Genomic DNA, 22,315 nt, shown 5'->3' on the forward strand with positions numbered 1-22,315 from the left:
GACTTTCACGAAGTTGTGTTTGGACCCTCTAGCACTCCATCAGGTACCCTCCTCTATCATTTGAGCTGGTTTTAAAACCTGTAGCTCCGATTTACATTTTTACCTATTTCCAAAGCATGATGTATTAACTTTTACCCTTTCACATGATTACCCTTCCTGGGGTGCCAAAGTTGACTTTCACGAAACTGTGTTTGGACCCTCTAGCACTCCATCAGGAACCCTCCTCTATCATTTGAGCTGGTTTTGAGAACTGTTGCTCCGATTCACATTTTACCGATTTCCAAACCATGATGTATCCACTATTACCCTTTGACCTGATTACCCTCCCTGGGGTGCCAAAGTTGACTTTCACGAAACTGTGTATTGACCATCTAGCACTCCACCAGGAACCCTCCTCTATCATTTGAGCTGGTTTTGAATGCTCTAACGCCGATTCACATTTTACCTATTTCCAAACCATGATCTGTCCCCTATGACCCTTTGACTGAATTACCCTTCCTGGGGTGACAAAGTTGGCTTTCACGAAACTATGTTTGGACCCTCTAGCACTCCATCACGAACCCTCCTCTATCATTTGAGCTGGTTTTCAGAACTGTAGCTCCGATTCACCTTTTTACCTATTTCCAAACCATGATGTATCCACTAAGACCCTTTCACCGAATTTCCCTTCCTGGGGTGCCAAAGTTGACTTTCACAAAAAAGTGTGTTGACCCTCTAGCACTCCACCAGGAACACTCCTCTATCATTTGAGCTGGTTTTTAGAACGTGGCTCCGATTCACCTTTTTACCTATTTCCAAACCATTATGTATCCCCTATTACGCTTTCACGGGATTACCCTTCTTGGGGTGCCAAAGTTGACTTTCACGAAACTGTGTTTGGACCCTCTAGCACTCCATCAGGAACCCTCCTCTATCATTTGAGCTGGTTTTGAAACCTGTAGCTCCGATTCACATTTTACCTATTTCCAAAGCATGATGTATCCACTATTACCCTTTGACCTGATTACCCTAACTGGGGTGCCAAAGTTGACTTTCACGAAGTTGTGTTTGGACCCTCTAGCACTCCATCAGGTACCCTCCTCTATCATTTGAGCTGGTTTTAAAACCTGTAGCTCCGATTTACATTTTTACCTATTTCCAAAGCATCATGTATCCACTATAACCCTTTCACGTGATTACACTTTAAGGGGTGCCAAAGTTGACTTTCACGAAACTGTGTTTGGACCCTCTAGCACTCCATCAGGAACCCTCCTCTATCATTTGAGCTGGATTTAAGATCTGTACCTCTAAATCACATTTCTACCTATTTCCCAACCATGATGTATCCACTATTACCCTTTCACGGGATTACCCTTTCTGGGGTGCCAAAGTTGACTTTCACAAATTTGTGTTTGGACACTCTAGCAGTCCATCAGGAACCCTCATCTATCATTTGATGTGATTTTCAGAGCTGTAGCTCCGATTCACATTTTTACATATTTCCAAACCATGATGTATCCCCTATGACCCTTTCACGGCATTACCCTTCCTAGGGTGCCAAAGTTGACTTTCACAAAAATGTGTGTTGACCCTGTAGCACTCCATCAGGAACCCTCCTCTATCATTTGAGCTGGTTTTGAGAGCTGTACCTCCGATTCCCCTTTTTACCTATTTCCAAACCATGATGTATCCACTAATATACTTTCACGGGATTACCCTTCCTGGGGTGCCAAAGTTGACTTTCACAAAAAAGTGTGTTGACCCTCTAGCACTCCATCAGGAACCATTCTCTATCGTTTGAGCTGATTTTAAAACCTGTAGCTCCGATTCACATTTTTACCTATTTCCAAACCATAATGTATCCCCTATGACCGTTCCACGGGATTACCCTTCCTGGGGTGCCAAAGTTGACTTTCACGAAAAAGTGTGTTGACCCTCTAGCACTCCACCAGGAACCCTCCTCTATCATTTGAGCTGGTTTTTGGAACTGTGGCTCCGATTCACATTTATACCTATTTCCAAACCATGTTGTATCCACTATGACCGTTTGAGCGAATTACCCTTCCTGGGGTGCCAAAGTTGACTTTCACGAAAAAGTGTGTTGACCCTCTAGCACTCCACCAGGAACCCTCCTCTATCATTTGAGCTGGTTTTGAAACCTGTAGCTCCGATTCACATTTTTACCTATTTCCAAACCATGATGTATCCACTATTACCCTTTGACCTGATTACCCTAACTGGGGTGCCAAAATTGACTTCCCGAAACTGTGTTTGGACCCTCTAGCACTCCATCAGGAACCCTCCTCTATCATTTGACCTGGTATTGAAACCTGTAGCTCCGATTCACATTTTTACCTATTTCCAAACCATGATGTATCCACTATTACCCTTTGACCTGATTACCCTAACTGGGGTGCCAAAGTTGACTTTCACGAAACTGTGTTTGGACCCTCTAGCACTCCATCAGGAACCCTCCTCTATCATTTGAGCTGGTTTTGAGAGCTGTAGCTCCGATTCACATTTTTACCTATTTCAAAACCATGATGTATCCACTATCATACTTTCACGGGATTACCCTTGCTGGGGTGCCAAAGTTGACTTTCACAAAACTGTGTTTGTACACTCTAGCACTCCGTCAGGAACCCCCCTCTATCATTTGAGCTGGTTTTGAGAGCTGTGGCTCCGATTCACATTTTTACCTATTTCCAAAGCATGATGTATCCACTATTATACTTTCACGGGATAACCCTCAAAGGGATGCCAAAGTTGACTTTCACGAAACTGTGTCTGGACCCTCTAGCACTCCATTAAGAACCCCCCTCTATCATTTGAGCTGGATTTTCGAACTGTAGCTCCGATTCACATTTTACCTATTTCCAAACCATGATGTATCCACTATTACCCTTTGACCTGAGTACCCTCCCTGGGGTGCCAAAGTTGACTTTCACAAAATTGTGTGTTGACCCTCTAGCACTCCATCAGGAACCCTCCTCTATCATTTGAGCTGGTTTTGAGAGCTGTAGCTCCGATTCACATTTTTACCTATTTCCAAACCATGATGTATCCACTATTATACCTTCACGCGATTAAGCTCCCTGGGGTGCCAAAGTTGACTTTCACGAAACTGTGTTTGGACCCTCTACCACTCCGTCACAAACCCTCCTCTATCATTTGAGCTGGTTTTAAAACCTGTGGCTCCGATTCACATTTTTACCTATTTCCCAACCATGATTTATCCACTGTTACCCTTTCAAGGGATTACTCTTCCTGGGGTGCCAAAGTTGACTTTCACAAATTTGTGTTTGGACCCTATAGCACTCCATCAGGAACACTCCTCTATCATTTGAGCTGGTTTTGAGAGCTGTAGCTCCGATTCACATTTTACCTTTTTTTCAAACCATGATGTATGAACTTTTACCCTTTGACCTGATTACTCTCCCTGGGGTGCCAAAGTTGACTTTCACGAAACTGTGTTTGGACTCTCTAGCACTCCATCAGGAACCCTCCTCTATCATTTGAGCTGGTTTTTAGAACTGTAGCTCCGATTCAGTTTTTTACCTATTTCCAAACCATAATGTATCCACTCTGACTCTTTCACGGGATTACCCTTCCTGGGGTGCCAAAGTTGACTTTCACGAAACTGTGTTTGGACCCTCTAGCACTCCATCAGGAACCCTCCTCTATCATTTGAGCTGGTTTTGAGAGCTGTAGCTCTGATTCACATTTTACCTATTTCCAAAGCATGATGTTTCCGCTATTACCCTTTGACCTGATTACCCTCCCTGGGGTGCCAAAGTTAACTTTGACGAAACTGTGTTTGGACCCTCTAGCACTCCATCAGGAACCCTCCTCTATCATTCGAGCTGGTTTTGAGAGCTGTCGGTCTGATTCACCTTTTACCTATTTCCAAAGCATGATGTATCCGCTATTACCCTTTGACCTGATTACCCTCCCTGGGGTGCCAAACTTGACTGACACGAAACTGTGCTTGGACCCTCTAGCACTCCATCAGGAACCCTCCTCTATCATTTGAGCTGGTTTTTACAACTGTAGCTCCGATTCCCCTTTTTTTCCTATTTCCCAACCATAATGTATCCACTATTACCCTTTCACGTGATTACCCTTCCTGGGGTGCCAAATTTGACCTTCACGAAGCTGTTTTTTAAATCTCTAGCACTCCATCTGGACCCTCCTCTATCATTTGAGCTGGTTTTAAAACCTGTAGCTCCGATTCACCTTTTTACCTTTTTCCAAACCATGATGTATCCACTATTACCCTTTCACGGGATTACCCTTCCTGGGGTACCAAAGTTGACTTTCACGAAACAGTGTTTGGACTCTCTAGCACTCCACCAGGAACCTTCCTCTATCATTTGACCTGGTTTTAAAACCTGTAGCTCCGATTCACCTTTTTACCTTTTTCCAAACCATGATGCATCCACTAACACCCTTTCACGTGATTAGCCTTCCGGGGGTGGCAAAGTTAACTTTCACGATCCTGTGCTTGGAACATCTAGCACTCCATCAGGAACCCTCCTCTATCATTTGAGCTGGTTTTTACAACTGTAGCTCCCATTCACATTTTCACCTATTTCCAAACCATGATGTATCCCCTATGACCCTTTCACGGGATTACCCTTCACGGGGTGCTAAATTTGACTTTCACGAAACTGTGTTTGGACCCTCTAGCACTCCATCAGGAACCCTCCTCTATCATTTGAGCTGGTTTTGAGAGCTTTAGCTCCGATTCACATTTTTACCTATTTCCCAACCATGATGTATCCCCTATGACCCTTTCACGGGATTACCCTTCCCGGGGTGCTAAATTTGACTTTCACGAAACTGTGTTTGGACCCTCTAGCACTCCATCAGGAACCCTCCTCTATCATTTGAGCTGGATTTTCGAACTGTGGCTCCGATTCACCTTTTTACCTATTTCCCAACCATGATGTGTCCACTATTACCCTTTGACCTGATTACCCTTCCTCGTGTGCCAAAGTTGACTTTCACGAAACTGTGTTTGGACCTTCTAGCACTCCGTCAGGAACCCTCCTCTATCATTTGAGCTGGTTTGTAGAACTGTACCTCCGATTCACATTTTTACCTATTTCAAAACCATGATGTGTCCACTAACACCCTTTCACGGGATTACCCTTCCTGGGGTGCCAAAGTTGACTTTCACAAAACTGTGTTTGTACGCTCTAGCACTCCATCAGGAACCCTCCTCTATCATTTGAGCTGGTTATAAGGGCTCTATCTCCCATTCACATTTTCACCTATTTCCAAAGCATGATGTATCCCCTATGACCCTTTCACGGGATTACCCATCCTGGGGTGCCAAAGTTGACTTTCACGAAACTGTGTTTGGATCCTCTAGCACTCCATCAGGAACCCTCCTCTATCATTTGAGCTGGTTTTGAGAGTTGTAGCTCCGATTCATATTTTTACCTATTTCCAAACCATGATGTATCCACTATTACCCTTTTACGTGATTACCCTTCCTGGTGTGCCAAAGTTGACTTTCACGAAACTGTGTTTGGACCTTCTAGCACTCCGTCAGGAACACTCCTCTATCATTTGAGCTGGTTTGTAGAACTGTACCTCCGATTCACATTTTTACCTTTTTCAAAACCATGATGTGTCCACTATTACCCTTTCACGGGATTACCCTTCCCGGGGTGCCAAAGTTGACTTTCACAAAACTGTGTTTGTACGCTCTAGCACTCCATCAGGAACCCTCCTCTATCATTTGAGCTGGTTATAAGGGCTCTATCTCCCATGCACATTTTCACCTATTTCCAAAACATGATGTATCCCCTATGACCCTTTGACCTGATTACCCTCCCTGGGGTGCCAAAGTTAACTTTGACGAAACTGTGTTTGGACCCTCTAGCACTCCAGCAGGAACCCTCCTCTATCATTCGAGCTGGTTTTGAGAGCTGTAGCTCTGATTCACCTTTTACCTATTTCCAAACCATGATGTATCCACTATTACCCTTTTACGTGATTACCCTTCCTGGTGTGCCAAAGTTGACTTTCACGAAACTGTGTTTGGACCTTCTAGCACTCCGTCAGGAACACTCCTCTATCATTTGAGCTGGTTTGTAGAACTGTACCTCCGATTCACATTTTTACCGTTTTCCAAACCATGGTGTATCCCCTATGACCCTTTCACGGGATTACCCTTCCTTGGGTGCCAAAGTTGACTTTCACGAAACAGTGTTTGGACTCTCTAGCACTCCAACAGGAACACTCCTCTATCATTTGAGCTGGTTTTAAAACCTGTAGCTCCGATTCACATTTTTATCTATTTCCAAACCATGATGTATCCACTATGACCCTTTCACGTGATTACCCTTCAAGGGGTGCCAAAGTTGACCTTCACAAAACTGTGTTTGTCCACTCTAGCACTCCATCAGGAACCCTCCTCTATCATTTGAACTGGTTTTGAGAACTGTACCTCCGATTCACATTTTTACCTATTTCCAAACCATGATGTATCCCCTATTTCCCTTTCACGGAATTACCCTTCCTGGGGTGCCAAAGTTGACCTTCACGAAGCTGTTTGTTAAATCTCTAGCACTCCATCTGGACAGTCCTCTATCATTTGAGCTGGTTTTAAAACCTGTAGCTCCGTTTCACCTTTTTACCTTTTTCCAAACCATGATGTATCCACTATTACAATTTCACGGGATTACCCTTCCTGGGGTGCCAAAGTTGACTTTCACGAAACAGTGTTTGTACACTCTAGCACTCCATCATCAACCCTCCTCTATTATTTGATCTGGTTTTAAGAACTGTACCTCCGATTCACAGTTTTACCTATTTCCAAACCATGATGTATCCCCCATGACCCTTTCATGCTATTACCTTTCCTGAGGTGCCAAAGTTGACTTTCACGAAGCTGTGTGTTCACCGTCTAGCACTCCATCAGGAACCCTCCTCTATCATTTGAGCTGGTTTTGAGAGCTGTAGCTCCGATTCCCCTTTTTACCTTTTTCCCAACCATGATGTATCCCCTATGACTCTTTCACGGGACTACCCTTCCTGGGGTGCCAAAGTTGACTTTCACGAAACAGTGTTTGTACACTCTAGCAGTCCATCAGGAACCCTCCTCTATCATTTGAGCTGCTTTTCAGATCTGTACCTCCTATTCACATTTTTACCTATTTCCAAACCATGATGTATCCACTATTATACTCTCACGGGATTACCCTTCCTGGGGTGCCAAAGTTGACTTTGACGAATTTGTGTTTGGAACCTCTAACACTCCATCAGGAACCCTCCTCTATCATTTGAGCTGGTTTTAAAACCTGTAGCTCCGATTCACCTTTTTACCTTTTTCCAAACCATGATATATCCACTATTACCCTTTCACGTGATTACCCTTCCTGGGGTGCCAAAGTTGACCTTCACGAAACAGTGTTTGGACTCTCTAGCACTCCAACAGGAACACTCCCCTATCATTTGAGGTGGTTTTAAAACCTGTAGCTCCGATTCACATTTTCACCTATTTCCAAACCATGATGTATCCCCTATTACCCTTTCACGGGATTACCCTTCATTTGGTGCCAAAGTTGACCTTCACAAAACTGTGTTTGTACACTATAGCACTCCATCAGGAACCCTCCTCTATTATTTGAGCTGGTTTTGAGAACTGCACCTATGATTCACAGTTTTACCTATTTCCAAACCATGATGTATCCCCCATGACCCTTTCACTTGATTACCCTCCCTCGAGTGCCAAAGTTGACTTTCACGAAGCTGTGTGTTGACCGTCTAGCACTCTATCAGGAACCCTCCTCTATCATTTGAGCTGGTTTTGAGAGCTGTAGCTCCGAATCACCTTTTCACCTATTTCCAAACCATGATGTTTCCACTATTATACTCTCACGGCATTACCCTTCCTGGGGTGCCAAAGTTCACTTTGACAAATTTGTGTTTGGACCCTCTAGCGCTCCATCAGGAACCCTCCTCTATCATTTGAGCTGGTTTTAAAACCTGTAGCTCCGATTCACATTTTTACCTATTTCCAAACCATGATGTATCCCCTATTACCCTTTCACGGGATTACCCTTCAGATGGTGAAAAAGTTGACTTTCACAAAACTGTGTTTGTACACTATAGCACTCCATCAGGAACCCTCCTCTATTATTTGAGCTGGTTTTGAGAACTGTACCTCCCATTCACAGTTTTACCTATTTCCAAACCATGATGTATCCCCCATGACCCTTTCACGTGATTACCCTCCCTCGAGTGCCAAAGTTGACTTTCACGAAGCTGTGTGTTGACCGTCTAGCACTCTATCAGGAACCCTCCTCTATCATTTGAGCTGGTTTTGAGAGCTGTAGCTCCGAATCACCTTTTCACCTATTTCCAAACCATGATGTTTCCACTATTACACTCTCACGGGATTACCCTTCCTGGGGTGCCAAAGTTGACTTTGACAAATTTGTGTTTGGACCCTCTAGCGCTCCATCAGGAACCCTCCTCTATCATTTGAGCTGGTTTTAAAACTGTAGCTCCTATTTACATTTTTACCTATTTCCAAACCATGATGTATCCCTTATTTCCCTCTCACGGGATTACCCTTCTTGGGGTGCCAAAGTTGATTTTCACGAAACTGTGTTTTAAACCTCTATCACTCCATCAGGAACCCTCCTCTATTATTGGAGGTGGTGTTTTTAGAGCTGTAGCTCCGATTCACATTTTTACCTATTTCCAAACCATGATGTATCCCCTATTTCCCTCTCACGGGATTACCCTTCTTGGGGTGCCAAAGTTGACTTTCACGAAACTGTGTTTGGACCCTCTAGCACTCCATCAGGAACCCTCCTCTATCATTTGAGCTGGTTTTAAAACCTGTAGCTCCGATTCACATTTTTACCTATTTCCAAACCATGATGTATCCACTATTATACTTTCACGGGATTACCCTTCTTGGGGTGCCAAAGTTGACTTTCACGAAACTGTGTTTGGACCCTCTAGCACTCCATCAGGAACCCTCCTCTATCATTGGAGGTGGTGTTTTTAGAGCTGTAGCTCCGATTCCCCTTTTTACCTGTTTCCTAACCATGATGTATCCCCTATTATACTTTCACGGGATTACCCTTCTTGGGGTGCCAAAGTTGACTTTCACGAAACTGTGTTTGGACCCTCTAGCACTCCATCAGGAACCCTCCTCTATCATTTGAGCTGGTTTTAAAACTTGTAGCTCCCATTCACATTTTTACCTATTTCCAAACCATGATGTATCCACTATTATACTTTCACGGGATTACCCTTCTTGGGGTGCCAAAGTTGACTTTCACGAAACTGTGTTTGGACCCTCTAGCACTCCACCAGGAACCCTCCTCTATCATTTGAGCTGGTTTCTAGAACTGTACCTCCGATTCACATTTTTACCTATTTCCAAACCATGATGTATCCCCTATTATACTTTCACGGGATTACCCTTCTTGGGGTGCCAAAGTTGACTTTCACGAAACTGTGTTTGGACCCTCTAGCACTCCATCAGGAACCCTCCTCTATCATTTGAGCTGGTTTTAAAACTTGTAGCTCCCATTCACATTTTTACCTATTTCCAAACCATGATGTATCCACTATTATACTTTCACGGGATTACCCTTCTTGGGGTGTCAAAGTTGACTTTCACGAAACTGTGTTTGGACCCTCTAGCACTCCATCAGGAACCCTCCTCTGTCATTTGAGCTGGTTTTGAGAGCTGTAGCTCCGATTCCCCTTTTTACCTTTTTCCCAACCATGATGTATCCCCTATGACCCTTTCAAGGGATTTCCCTTCCTCTGGTGCCAAAGCTGACTTTCACAAAAATGTGTGTTGACCCTCTAGCACTCCAACAGGAACCCTCCTCTATCATTTGACCTGGTTTTGAGAGCTGTAGCTCCGATTCACATTTTCACCTATTCCCCAAACATGATGTATCCCCTATCACCCTGTCACCGGATTACCCTTCCTGGGGTGCCAAAGTTGACTTTCAGAAAAATGTGTGCTGACCCTCTAGCACTATAAACAGTAACCCTCCTTTATCATTTGAGCTGGTTTTGAGAGCTGTAGCTCCGATTCCCCTTTTTACCTATTTCCCAACCATGATGTATCCACTATTACCCTTTGACCTGATTACCCTCCCTGGGGTGCCAAAGTTGACGTACACGAAACTGTGTTTTGACCCTCTAACACTCCATCAGGAACCCTCCTCTATCATTTGAGCTGGTTTATAGAACTGTAGCTCCTATTTACATTTTTACCTATTTCCAAACCATGATGTATCAACTATGACCCTTTCACGGCATTACCCTTCCTCGGGTACCAAAGTTGACTTTCACGAAACTGTGTTTGGAACCTCTAGCACTCCATCAGGAACCCTCCTCTATCATTTGAGCTGGTTTATAGAAATGTAGCTCCGAGTCACATTTGTACCTATTTCCAAACCATGATGTATCCCCTATTTCCCTCTCACGGGATTACCCTTCTTGGGGTGCCAAAGTTGACTTTCACGAAACTGTGTTTTAAACCTCTAGCACTCCACCAGGAACCCTCCTCTATCATTGTAGGTGGTGTTTTTAGAGCTGTGGCTCCGATTCACATTTTTACCTATTTCCAAACCATGATGTATCCACTATTACCCTTTCAAGGGATAACCCTCCCTGGGGTGCCAAAGTTGACTTTCACAAAACTGTGTTTTGACCCTCTAGCACTCCATCAGGAACCCTCCTCTATCATTTGAACTGGTTTTGAGAACTGTACCTCCGATTCACATTTTTACCTATTTCCAAACCATGATGTATCCCCTATTTCCCTTTCACGGAATTACCCTTCCTGGGGTGCCAAAGTTGACCTTCACGAAGCTGTTTGTTAAATCTCTAGCACTCCATCTGGACAGTCCTCTATCATTTGAGCTGGTTTTAAAACCTGTAGCTCCGTTTCACCTTTTTACCTTTTTCCAAACCATGATGTATCCACTATTACCCTTTCACGGGATTACCCTTCCTGGGGTGCCAAAGTTGACTTTCACGAAACAGTGTTTGTACACTCTAGCACTCCATCATCAACCCTCCTCTATTATTTGATCTGGTTTTAAGAACTGTACCTCCGATTCACAGTTTTACCTATTTCCAAACCATGATGTATCCCCCATGACCCTTTCATGCTATTACCTTTCCTGGGGTGCCAAAGTTGACTTTCAGGAAGCTGTGTGTTCACCGTCTACCACTCCATCAGGAACCCTCCTCTATCATTTGAGCTGGTTTTGTGAGCTGTAGCTCCGATTCCCCTTTTTACCTTTTTCCCAACCATGATGTATCCCCTATGACACTTTCACGGGATTACCCTTCCTGGGGTGCCAAAGTTGACTTTCACAAAACTGTGTTTGGACCCTCTAGCACTCCATCAGGAACCCTCCTCTATCATTTGAGCTGGTTTTAAGAGCTGTACCTCCGATTCACATTTTTACCTATTTCAAAACCATGATGTATCCACTATTACCCTTTCACGGGATTACCCTTCCTGGGATGCCAAAGTTGACTTTCACAAAACTGTGTTTGGACCCTCTAGCACTCCACCAGGAACCCTCCTCTATCATTTGAGCTGGTTTTGAGAGCTGTAGCTCCGATTCACATTTTACCTATTTCCAAACCATGATGTATGCAGCATGACCCTTTCACTGAATTACCCTTCCTGGGGTGCCAAAGTTGACTTTCACGAAACTGTGTTTGAACCCTCTAGCGCTCCATCACGAACCCTCCTCTATCATTTGAGCTGGTTTTCAGAACTGTAGCTCCTATTCACATTTTTACCTATTTCGAAACCATGATGTATAACATATGACCCGTTCACGGGATTACACTTCCTTGGGTGCCAAAGGTGACTTTCACAAAAAAGTGTGTTGACCCTCTAGCACTCCACCAGGAACCCTCCTCTATCATTTGAGCTGGCTTTTAGAACTATGGCTCCGATTCACATTTTTACCTATTTCCAAACCATGATGTATCCCCTATGACCCTTTCACGGGATTACCCTTCATGGGGTGTCAAAGTTGACTTTCACAAAACTGTGTTTGGACCCTCTAGCACTCCGTCAGGAACCCTCCTCTATCATTTGAACTGGTTTTCAGAACTGTGGCTCCGATTCACCTTTTTACCTATTTCCAAACCATGACTTATCCCATATGACCCTTTCACGGGATCACCCTTCCTGGGGTGCCAAAGTTGACTTTCACAAAAAAGTGTGTTGACCCTCTAGCTCTCCACCAGGAACCCTCGTCTATCATTTGAGCTGGTTTTCAGAACGTGGCTCCGATTCACCTTTTTACCTATTTCCAAACCACTATGTATCCCCTATTACCCCTTCACGGGATTACCCTTCTTGGGGTGCCAAAGTTGACTTTCACGAAACTGTGTTTGGACCCTCTAGCACTCCATCAGGAACCCTCGTCTATCATTTGAGCTGGTTTTCAGAACGTGGCTCCGATTCACATTTTTACCTATTTCCAAAGCATCATGTATCCACTATAACCCTTTCACGTGATTACCCTTTAAGGGGTGCCAAAGTTGACTTTCACGAAACTGTGTTTGGACCCTCTAGCACTCCATCAGGAACCCTCCTCTATCATTTGAGCTGGATTTAAGATCTGTACCTCTAAATCACATTTTTACCTATTTCCCAACCATGATGTATCCACTATTACCCTTTCACGGGATTACCCTTTCTGGGGTGCCAAAGTTAACTTTCACAAATTTGTGTTTGGACCCTCTAGCAGTCCATCAGGAACCCTCATCTATCATTTGATGTGATTTTGAGAGCTGTAGCTCCGATTCACATTTTTACATATTTCCAAACCATGATGTATCCCCTATGACCCTTTCACGGCATTACCCTTCCTAGGGTGCCAAAGTTGACTTTCACAAAAATGTGTGTTGACCCTGTAGCACTCCATCAGGAACCCTCCTCTATCATTTGAGCTGGTTTTGAGAGCTGTACCACCGATTCACATTTTTACCTATTTCCAAACCATGATGTATCCACTAATATACTTTCACGGGATTACCCTTCCTGGGGTGCCAAAGTTGACTTTCACAAAAAAGTGTGTTGACCTTCTAGCACTCCATCAGGAACCCTCCTCTATCGTTTGAGCTGATTTTAAAACCTGTAGCTCCGATTCACATTTTTACCTATTTCCAAACCATAATGTATCCCCTATGACCGTTTCACGGGATTACCCTTCCTGGGGTGCCAAAGTTGACTTTCACGAAAAAGTGTGTTGACCCTCTAGCACTCCACCAGGAACCCTCCTCTATCATTTGAGCTGGTTTTTGGAACTGTGGCTCCGATTCACATGTCTACCTATTTCCAAACCATGTTGTATCCACTATGACCGTTTGAGCGAATTACCCTTCCTGGGGTGCCAAAGTTGACTTTCACAAAAAAGTGTGTTGACCCTCTAGCACTCCACCAGGAACCCTCCTCTATCATTTGAGCTGGTTTTGAAACCTGTAGCTCCGATTCACATTTTTACCTATTTCCAAACCATGATGTATCCACTATTACCCTTTGACCTGATTACCCTAACTGGGGTGCCAAAGTTGACTTTCACGAAACTGTGTTTGGACCCTCTAGCACTCCATCAGGAACCCTCCTCTATCATTTGAGCTGGTTTTGAGAGCTGTAGCTCCGATTCACATTTTTACCTGTTTCAAAACCATGATGTGTCCACTATCACCCTTTCACGGGATTACCCTTGCTGGGGTGCCAAAGTTGACTTTCACAAAACTGTGTTTGTACACTCTAGCACTCCGTCAGGAACCCTCCTCTATCATTTGAGCTGGTTTTGAGAGCTGTGCCTCCGATTCACATTTTTACCTATTTCCAAAGCATGATGTATCCACTATCATACTTTCACGGGATTACCCTTGCTGGGGTGCCAAAGTTGACTTTCACGAAACTGTGTTTGGACCCTCTAGCACTCCATCAGGAACCCTCCTCAATCATTTGACCTGGTTTTGAAACCTGTAGCTCCGATTCACATTTTTACCTATTTCCAAACCATGATGTATCCACTATTACCCTTTGACCTGATTACCCTAACTGGGGTGCCAAAGTTGACTTTCACGAAACTGTGTTTGGACCCTCTAGCACTCCATCAGGAACCCTCCTCTATCATTTGAGCTGGTTTTGAGAGCTGTAGCTCCGATTCACATTTTTACCTATTTCCAAACCATGATGTATCCACTATTATACCTTCACGCGATTAAGCTCCCTGGGGTGCCAAAGTTGACTTTCACGAAACTGTGTTTGGACCCTCTACCACTCCGTCACAAACCCTCCTCTATCATTTGAGCTGGTTTTAAAACCTGTGGCTCCGATTCACATTTTTACCTATTTCCCAACCATGATTTATCCACTGTTACCCTTTCAAGGGATTACTCTTCCTGGGGTGCCAAAGTTGACTTTCACAAATTTGTGTTTGGACCCTATAGCACTCCATCAGGAACACTCCTCTATCATTTGAGCTGGTTTTGAGAGCTGTAGCTCCGATTCACATTTTACCTTTTTTTCAAACCATGATGTATGAACTTTTACCCTTTGACCTGATTACTCTCCCTGGGGTGCCAAAGTTGACTTTCACGAAACTGTGTTTGGACTCTCTAGCACTCCATCAGGAACCCTCCTCTATCATTTGAGCTGGTTTTTAGAACTGTAGCTCCGATTCAGTTTTTTACCTATTTCCAAACCATAATGTATCCACTCTGACTCTTTCACGGGATTACCCTTCCTGGGGTGCCAAAGTTGACTTTCACGAAACTGTGTTTGGACCCTCTAGCACTCCATCAGGAACCCTCCTCTATCATTTGAGCTGGTTTTGAGAGCTGTAGCTCTGATTCACATTTTACCTATTTCCAAAGCATGAATTTTCCGCTATTACCCTTTGACCTGATTACCCTCCCTGGGGTGCCAAAGTTAACTTTGACGAAACTGTGTTTGGACCCTCTAGCACTCCATCAGGAACCCTCCTCTATCATTCGAGCTGGTTTTGAGAGCTGTCGGTCTGATTCACCTTTTACCTATTTCCAAAGCATGATGTATCCGCTATTACCCTTTGACCTGATTACCCTCCCTGGGGTGCCAAACTTGACTGACACGAAACTGTGCTTGGACCCTCTAGCACTCCATCAGGAACCCTCCTCTATCATTTGAGCTGGTTTTTACAACTGTAGCTCCGATTCCCCTTTTTTTCCTATTTCACAACCATAATGTATCCACTATTACCCTTTCACGTGATTACCCTTCCTGGGGTGCCAAATTTGACCTTCACGAAGCTGTTTGTTAAATCTCTAGCACTCCACCAGGAACCTTCCTCTATCATTTGACCTGGTTTTAAAACCTGTAGCTCCGATTCACCTTTTTACCTTTTTCCAAACCATGATGCATCCACTAACACCCTTTCACGTGATTAGCCTTCCGGGGGTGGCAAAGTTAACTTTCACGATCCTGTGCTTGGACCCTCTAGCACTCCATCAGGAACCCTCCTCTATCATTTGAGCTGGTTTTTACAACTGTAGCTCCCATTCACATTTTCACCTATTTCCAAACCATGATGTATCCCCTATGACCCTTTCACGGGATTACCCTTCACGGGGTGCTAAATTTGACTTTCACGAAACTGTGTTTGGACCCTCTAGCACTCCATCAGGAACCCTCCTCTATCATTTGAGCTGGTTTTGAGAGCTTTAGCTCCGATTCACATTTTTACCTATTTCCCAACCATGATGTATCCCGTATGACCCTTTCACGGGATTACCCTTCCCGGGGTGCTAAATTTGACTTTCACGAAACTGTGTTTGGACCCTCTAGCACTCCATCAGGAACCCTCCTCTATCATTTGAGCTGGTTTTGAGAGTTGTAGCTCCGATTCATATTTTTACCTATTTCCAAACCATGATGTATCCACTATTACCCTTTTACGTGATTACCCTTCCTGGTGTGCCAAAGTTGACTTTCACGAAACTGTGTTTGGACCTTCTAGCACTCCGTCAGGAACACTCCTCTATCATTTGAGCTGGTTTGTAGAACTGTACCTCCGATTCACATTTTTACCTTTTTCAAAACCATGATGTGTCCACTATTACCCTTTCACGGGATTACCCTTCCTGGGGTGCCAAAGTTGACTTTCACAAAACTGTGTTTGTACGCTCTAGCACTCCATCAGGAACCCTCCTCTATCATTTGAGCTGGTTATAAGGGCTCTATCTCCCATGCACATTTTCACCTATTTCCAAAACATGATGTATCCCCTATGACCCTTTGACCTGATTACCCTCCCTGGGGTGCCAAAGTTAACTTTGACGAAACTGTGTTTGGACCCTCTAGCACTCCATCAGGAACCCTCCTCTATCATTCGAGCTGGTTTTGAGAGCTGTAGCTCTGATTCACCTTTTACCTATTTCCAAACCATGATGTATCCACTATTACCCTTTTACGTGATTACCCTTCCTGGTGTGCCAAAGTTGACTTTCACGAAACTGTGTTTGGACCTTCTAACACTCCGTCAGGAACCCTCCTCTATCCTTTGAGCTGGTTTGTAGAACTGTACCTCCGATTCACATTTTTACCTATTTCAAAACCATGATGTGTCCACTATTACCCTTTCACGGGATTACCCTTCCTGGGGTGCCAAAGTTGACTTTCACGAAACTGTGTATTGACCATCTAGCACTCCACCAGGAACCCTCCTCTATCATTTGAGCTGGTTTTGAGAGCTCTAACGCCGATTCACATTTTACCTATTTCCAAACCATGATGTATCCACTAATACCCTTTGACCTGAGTACCCTCCCTGGGGTGCCAAAGTTGACTTTCACGAAACTGTGTTTGGACCCTCTAGCACTCCATCAGGAACCCTCCTCTATCATTTGAGCTGGTTTTTAGAACTGTGGCTCCGATTCACCTTTTTACCTATTTCCCAACCATGATGTATCCCCTGTGACCCTTTCACGGGATTACCCTTCCTCGGGTGCCAAAGTTGACTTTCACAAAAATGTGTGTTGACCCTCTAGCACTCCATGAGGGACCCTCCTCTATCATTTGAGCTGGTTTTGAGAGCTGTAGCTCCGATTCACATTTTTACCTATTTCCAAACCATGATGTATCCACTTTTCCCCTTCCACGTGATTACCCTTCCTGGGGTGCTAAATTGGACTTTCACGAAACTGTGTTTGGACCCTCTAGCACTCCGTCACAAACCCTCCTCTATCATTTGAGCTGGTTTTAAAACCTGTAGCTCCGATTCACATTTTTACATATTTCCAAACCATGATGTATCCCCTATGACCCTTTCACGGGATTACCCTTCCTGGGGTGCCAAAGTTGACTTTCACGAAACTGTGTTTGGACCCTCTAGCACTCCGTCAGGAACCCTCCTCTATCATTTGAGCTGGTTTGTAGAACTGTACCTCCGATTCACATTTTTACCTATTTCAAAACCATAATGTGTCCACTATTACCCTTTCACGGGATTACCCTTCCTGGGGTGCCAAAGTTGACTTTCACAAAACTGTGTTTGTACGCTCTAGCACTCCATCAGGAACCCTCCTCTATCATTTGAGCTGGTTATAAGGGCTCTATCTCCCATTCACATTTTCACCTATTTCCAAAACATGATGTATCCCCTATGACCCTTTCACGGGATTACCCTTCCTGGGGTGCCAAAGTTGACTTTCACGAAACTGTGTTTGGACCCTCTAGCACTCCGTCAGGAACCCTCCTCTATCATTTGAGCTGGTTTGTAGAACTGTACCTCCGATTCACATTTTTACCTATTTCAAAACCATAATGTGTCCACTATTACCCTTTCACGGGATTACCCTTCCTGGGGTGCCAAAGTTGACTTTCACAAAACTGTGTTTGTACGCTCTAGCACTCCATCAGGAACCCTCCTCTATCATTTGAGCTGGTTATAAGGGCTCTATCTCCCATTCACATTTTCACCTATTTCCAAAACATGATGTATCCCCTATGACCCTTTCACGGGATTACCCTTCCTGGGGTGCCAAAGTTGACTTTCACGAAACTGTGTTTGGACCCTCTAGCACTCCATCAGGAACCCTCCTCTATCATTTGAGCTGGTTTTGAGAGCTGTAGCTCCGATTCATATTTTTACCTATTTCCAAACCATGATGTATCCACTATTACCCTTTTACGTGATTACCCTTCCTCGTGTGCCAAAGTTGACTTTCACGAAACTGTGTTTGGACCTTCTAGCACTCCGTCAGGAACCCTCCTCTATCATTTGAGCTGGTTTGTAGAACTGTACCTCCGATTCACATTTTTACCTATTTCAAAACTATGATGTGTCCACTATTACCCTTTCACGGGATTACCCTTCCTGGGGTGCCAAAGTTGACTTTCACAAAACTGTGTTTGTACGCTCTAGCACTCCATCAGGAACCCTCCTCTATCATTTGAGCTGGTTTTTACAACTGTAGCTCCGATTCCCCTTTTTGCCTATTTCCCAATCATAATGTATCCACTATTACCCTTTCACGTGATTACCCTTCATGAGGTGCTAAAGTTGACTTTCACGAAACTGTGTTTGGACCCTCTAGCACTCCATCAGGAACCCTCCTCTATCATTTGAGCTGGTTTTAAAACCTGTAGCTCCGATTCACCTTTTTACCTTTTTCCAAACCATGATGCATCCACTAACACCCTTTCACGTGATTAGCCTTCCGGGGGTGGCAAAGTTGACTTTCACGAACCTGTGCTTGGACCCTCTAGCACTCCATCAGGAACCCTCCTCTATCATTTGAGCTGGTTTTGAGAGCTGTAGCTCCGATTCACATTTTCACCTATTTCCAAACCATGATGTATCCCCTATGACCCTTTCACGGGATTACCCTTCCCTGGGTGCTAAATTTGACTTTCACGAAACTGTGTTTGGACCCTCTAGCACTCCATCAGGAACCCTCCTCTATCATTTGAGCTGGTTTTGAGAGCTGTAGCTCCGATTCACATTTTTACCTATTTCCCAACCATGATGTATCCACTATTATACGTTCACGGGATTACCCTTCCTGGGGTGCTAAATTGGACTTTCACGAAACTGTGTTTGGACCCTCTAGCACTCCATCAGGAACCCTCCTCTATCATTTGATCTGGTTTTAAAACCTGTAGCTCCGATTCACATTTTTACATATTTCCAAAGCATGATGTATCCACTATTACCCTTTGACCTGATTACCCTTCCTGGGGTGCCAAAGTTGTCTTTCACGAAACTGTGCATTGACCATCTAGCACTCCACCAGGAACCCTCCTCTATCATTTGAGCTGGTTTTGAGAGCTCTAACGCCGATTCACATTTTACCTATTTCCAAACCATGATGTATCCACTATTACCCTTTGACCTGAGTACCCTCCCTGGGGTGCCAAAGTTGACTTTCACGAAACTCTGTTTGGACCCTCTAGCACTCCATCAGGAACCCTCCTCTATCATTTGAGATGGTTTTTAGAACTGTGGCTCCGATTCATCTTTTTACCTATTTCCCAACCATGATGTATCCCCTGTGACCCTTTCACGGGATTACCCTTCCTCGTGTGCCAAAGTTGACTTTGACAAAAATGTGTGTTCACCCTCTAGCACTCCATGAGGGACCCTCCTCTATCATTTGAGCTGGTTTTGAGAGCTGTAGCTCCGTTTCCCATTTTTACCTATTTCCAAACCATGATGTATCCACTTTTCCCCTTCCACGTGATTACCCTTCCTCGGGTGCCAAAGTTGACTTTCACGAAACTGTGTTTGGACCCTCTAGCACTCCGTCACAAACCCTCCTCTATCATTTGAGCTGGTTTTAAAACCTGTAGCTCCGATTCACATTTTTACATATTTCCAAACCATGATGTATCCCCTATGACACTTTCACGGGATTACCCTTCCTGGGGTGCCAAAGTTGACTTTCACGAAACTGTGTTTGGACCCTCTAGCACTCCATCAGGAACCCTCCTCTGTCATTTGAGCTGGTTTTGAAACCTGTAGCTCCGATTCACCTTTTTACCTATTTGCCAACCATGATGTATCCCCTATGACCCTTTTACGTGATTACCCTTCCTGGTGTGCCAAAGTTGACTTTCACGAAACAGTGTTTGGACCTTCTAGCACTCCGTCAGGAACCCTCCTCTATCATTTGAGCTGGTTTGTAGAACTGTACCTCCGATTCACATTTTTACCTATTTCAAAACCATGATGTGTCCACTATTACCCTTTCACGGGATTACCCTTCCTGGGGTGCCAAAGTTGACTTTCACAAAACTGTGTTTGTACGCTCTAGCACTCCATCAGGAACCCTCCTCTATCATTTGAGCTGGTTATAAGGGCTCTATCTCCCATTCACATTTTCACCTATTTCCAAACCATGATGTATCCCCTATGACCCTTTCACGGGATCACCCTTCCTGGGGTGCCAAAGTTGACCTTCACAAAAATGTGTGTTCACCCTCTAGCACTCCTCCAGGAACCCTCCTCTATCATTTGAGCTGGTTTTGAGAGCTGTAGCTCCGATTCACATTTTTACCTATTTCCAAACCATGATGTATTCCCTATGACCCTTTCACGTGATTACCCTCCCTCGAGTGCCAAAGTTGACCTTCACAAAAATGTGTCTTCACCCTCTAGCACTCCACCAGGAACCCTCCTCTATCACTTGAGCTGGTTTTGAGAACTGTATCTCCGATTCACATTTTTACCTATTTCCAAACGATGATGTATCCCCCATGACCCTTTCACGTGATTACCCTCCCTCGGATGCATAAGTTGACTTTCACGAAGCTGTGTGTTGACCGTCTAGCACTCTATCAGGAACCTTCCTCTATCATTTGAGCTGGTTTTGAGAACTGTAGCTTCGATTCACATTTTAACCTATTTCCCAGCCATGATGTATTCGATATCTATTTCACGGGATTACCCTTCCTGGGGTGAAAAAGTTGACTTTCACGAAACTGTGTTGGGACCTTCTGGCACTCCATCAGGAACCCTCTTCTATCACTTGAGCTGGTTTTAAGAGCTGTAGCTCCCATTCACATTTTTACCTATTTCCAAACCATGATGTATCCACTATGACACTTTCACGGGATTACCCTTCCTGGGGTGCCAAAGTTGACCTTCACGAAACTGTGTTTTGACACTCTAGCACTCCATCAGGAACGCTCCTCTATCACTTGAGCTGGTTTTGAGAGCTGTAGCTCCGATTCACATTTTTACCTATTTCCAAACCATGATGTATCCACTATCACCCTTTCACGGGATTACCCTTCCTGGGGTGCCAAAGTTGACTTTCACAAAAAAGTGTCTTGACCCTCTAGCACTCCATCAGGAACCCTCCTCTATCACTTGAGCTGGTTTTGAGATCTGTAGCTAACATTCACATTTTTACCTATTTCCAAACCATGATGTATCCACTATCACCCTTTCACGGGATTACCCTTCCTGGGGTGCCAAAGTTGACCTTCACGAAACTGTGTTTTGACCCTCTAGCACTCCATCAGGAACGCTCCTCTATCATTTGAGCTGGTTTTGAGAGCTGTAGCTCCGATTCACAGTTTTACCTATTTCCAAACCATGATGTATCCCCTTATGACCCTTTCACGGGATTACCCTTTGTGGGGTGCCAAAGTTGACTTTCAGAAATATGTGTCTTGACCCTCTAGCACTCCATCAGGAACCCTCCTCTATCATTTGAGCTGGTTTTGAGAGCTGTGGCTCCGATTCCCCTTTGTACCTTTTTCCAAACCATGATGTATCCACTATTACCCTTTGACCTGACTACCCTTCCTGGGGTGCCAAAGTTGACTTTCAGAAAAATATGTGTTGACCCTCTGGCACTCCATCAGGATCCCTCCTCTATCATTTGAGCTGGTTTTGAGAGCTGTGGCTCCGACTTCCCTTTTTGCCTATTTCCAAACCATGATGTATCCACTATTATACTTTCACGGGATTACCCTTCTTGGGGTGCCAAAGTTGACTTTCACAAAAATGTGTGTTGACCCTCTAGCACTCCATCAGGAACCCTCCTCTATCATTTGAGCTGGTTTTGAGAGCTGTACCTCCGATTCACATTTTTACATATTTCCAAACCATGATGTATCCACTTTTATACTTTTACGGGATTTCCCTTCCTGGGGTGCCAAATTTGACTTTCACGAAACTGTGTTTGTACCCTCTAGCACTCCATCAAGAACCCCCCTCTATCATTTGAGCTGCTTTTTAGAAGTGTAGCTCCGATTCACAGCTTTTCCTGTTTCCAAACCATGATGTATCCACTGTTATACTTT

This window comes from Haliotis asinina, chromosome 11 (assembly GCF_037392515.1).
Source record: "Haliotis asinina isolate JCU_RB_2024 chromosome 11, JCU_Hal_asi_v2, whole genome shotgun sequence".
In the NCBI taxonomy this organism is placed as follows: Eukaryota; Metazoa; Mollusca; class Gastropoda; order Lepetellida; family Haliotidae; genus Haliotis; species Haliotis asinina.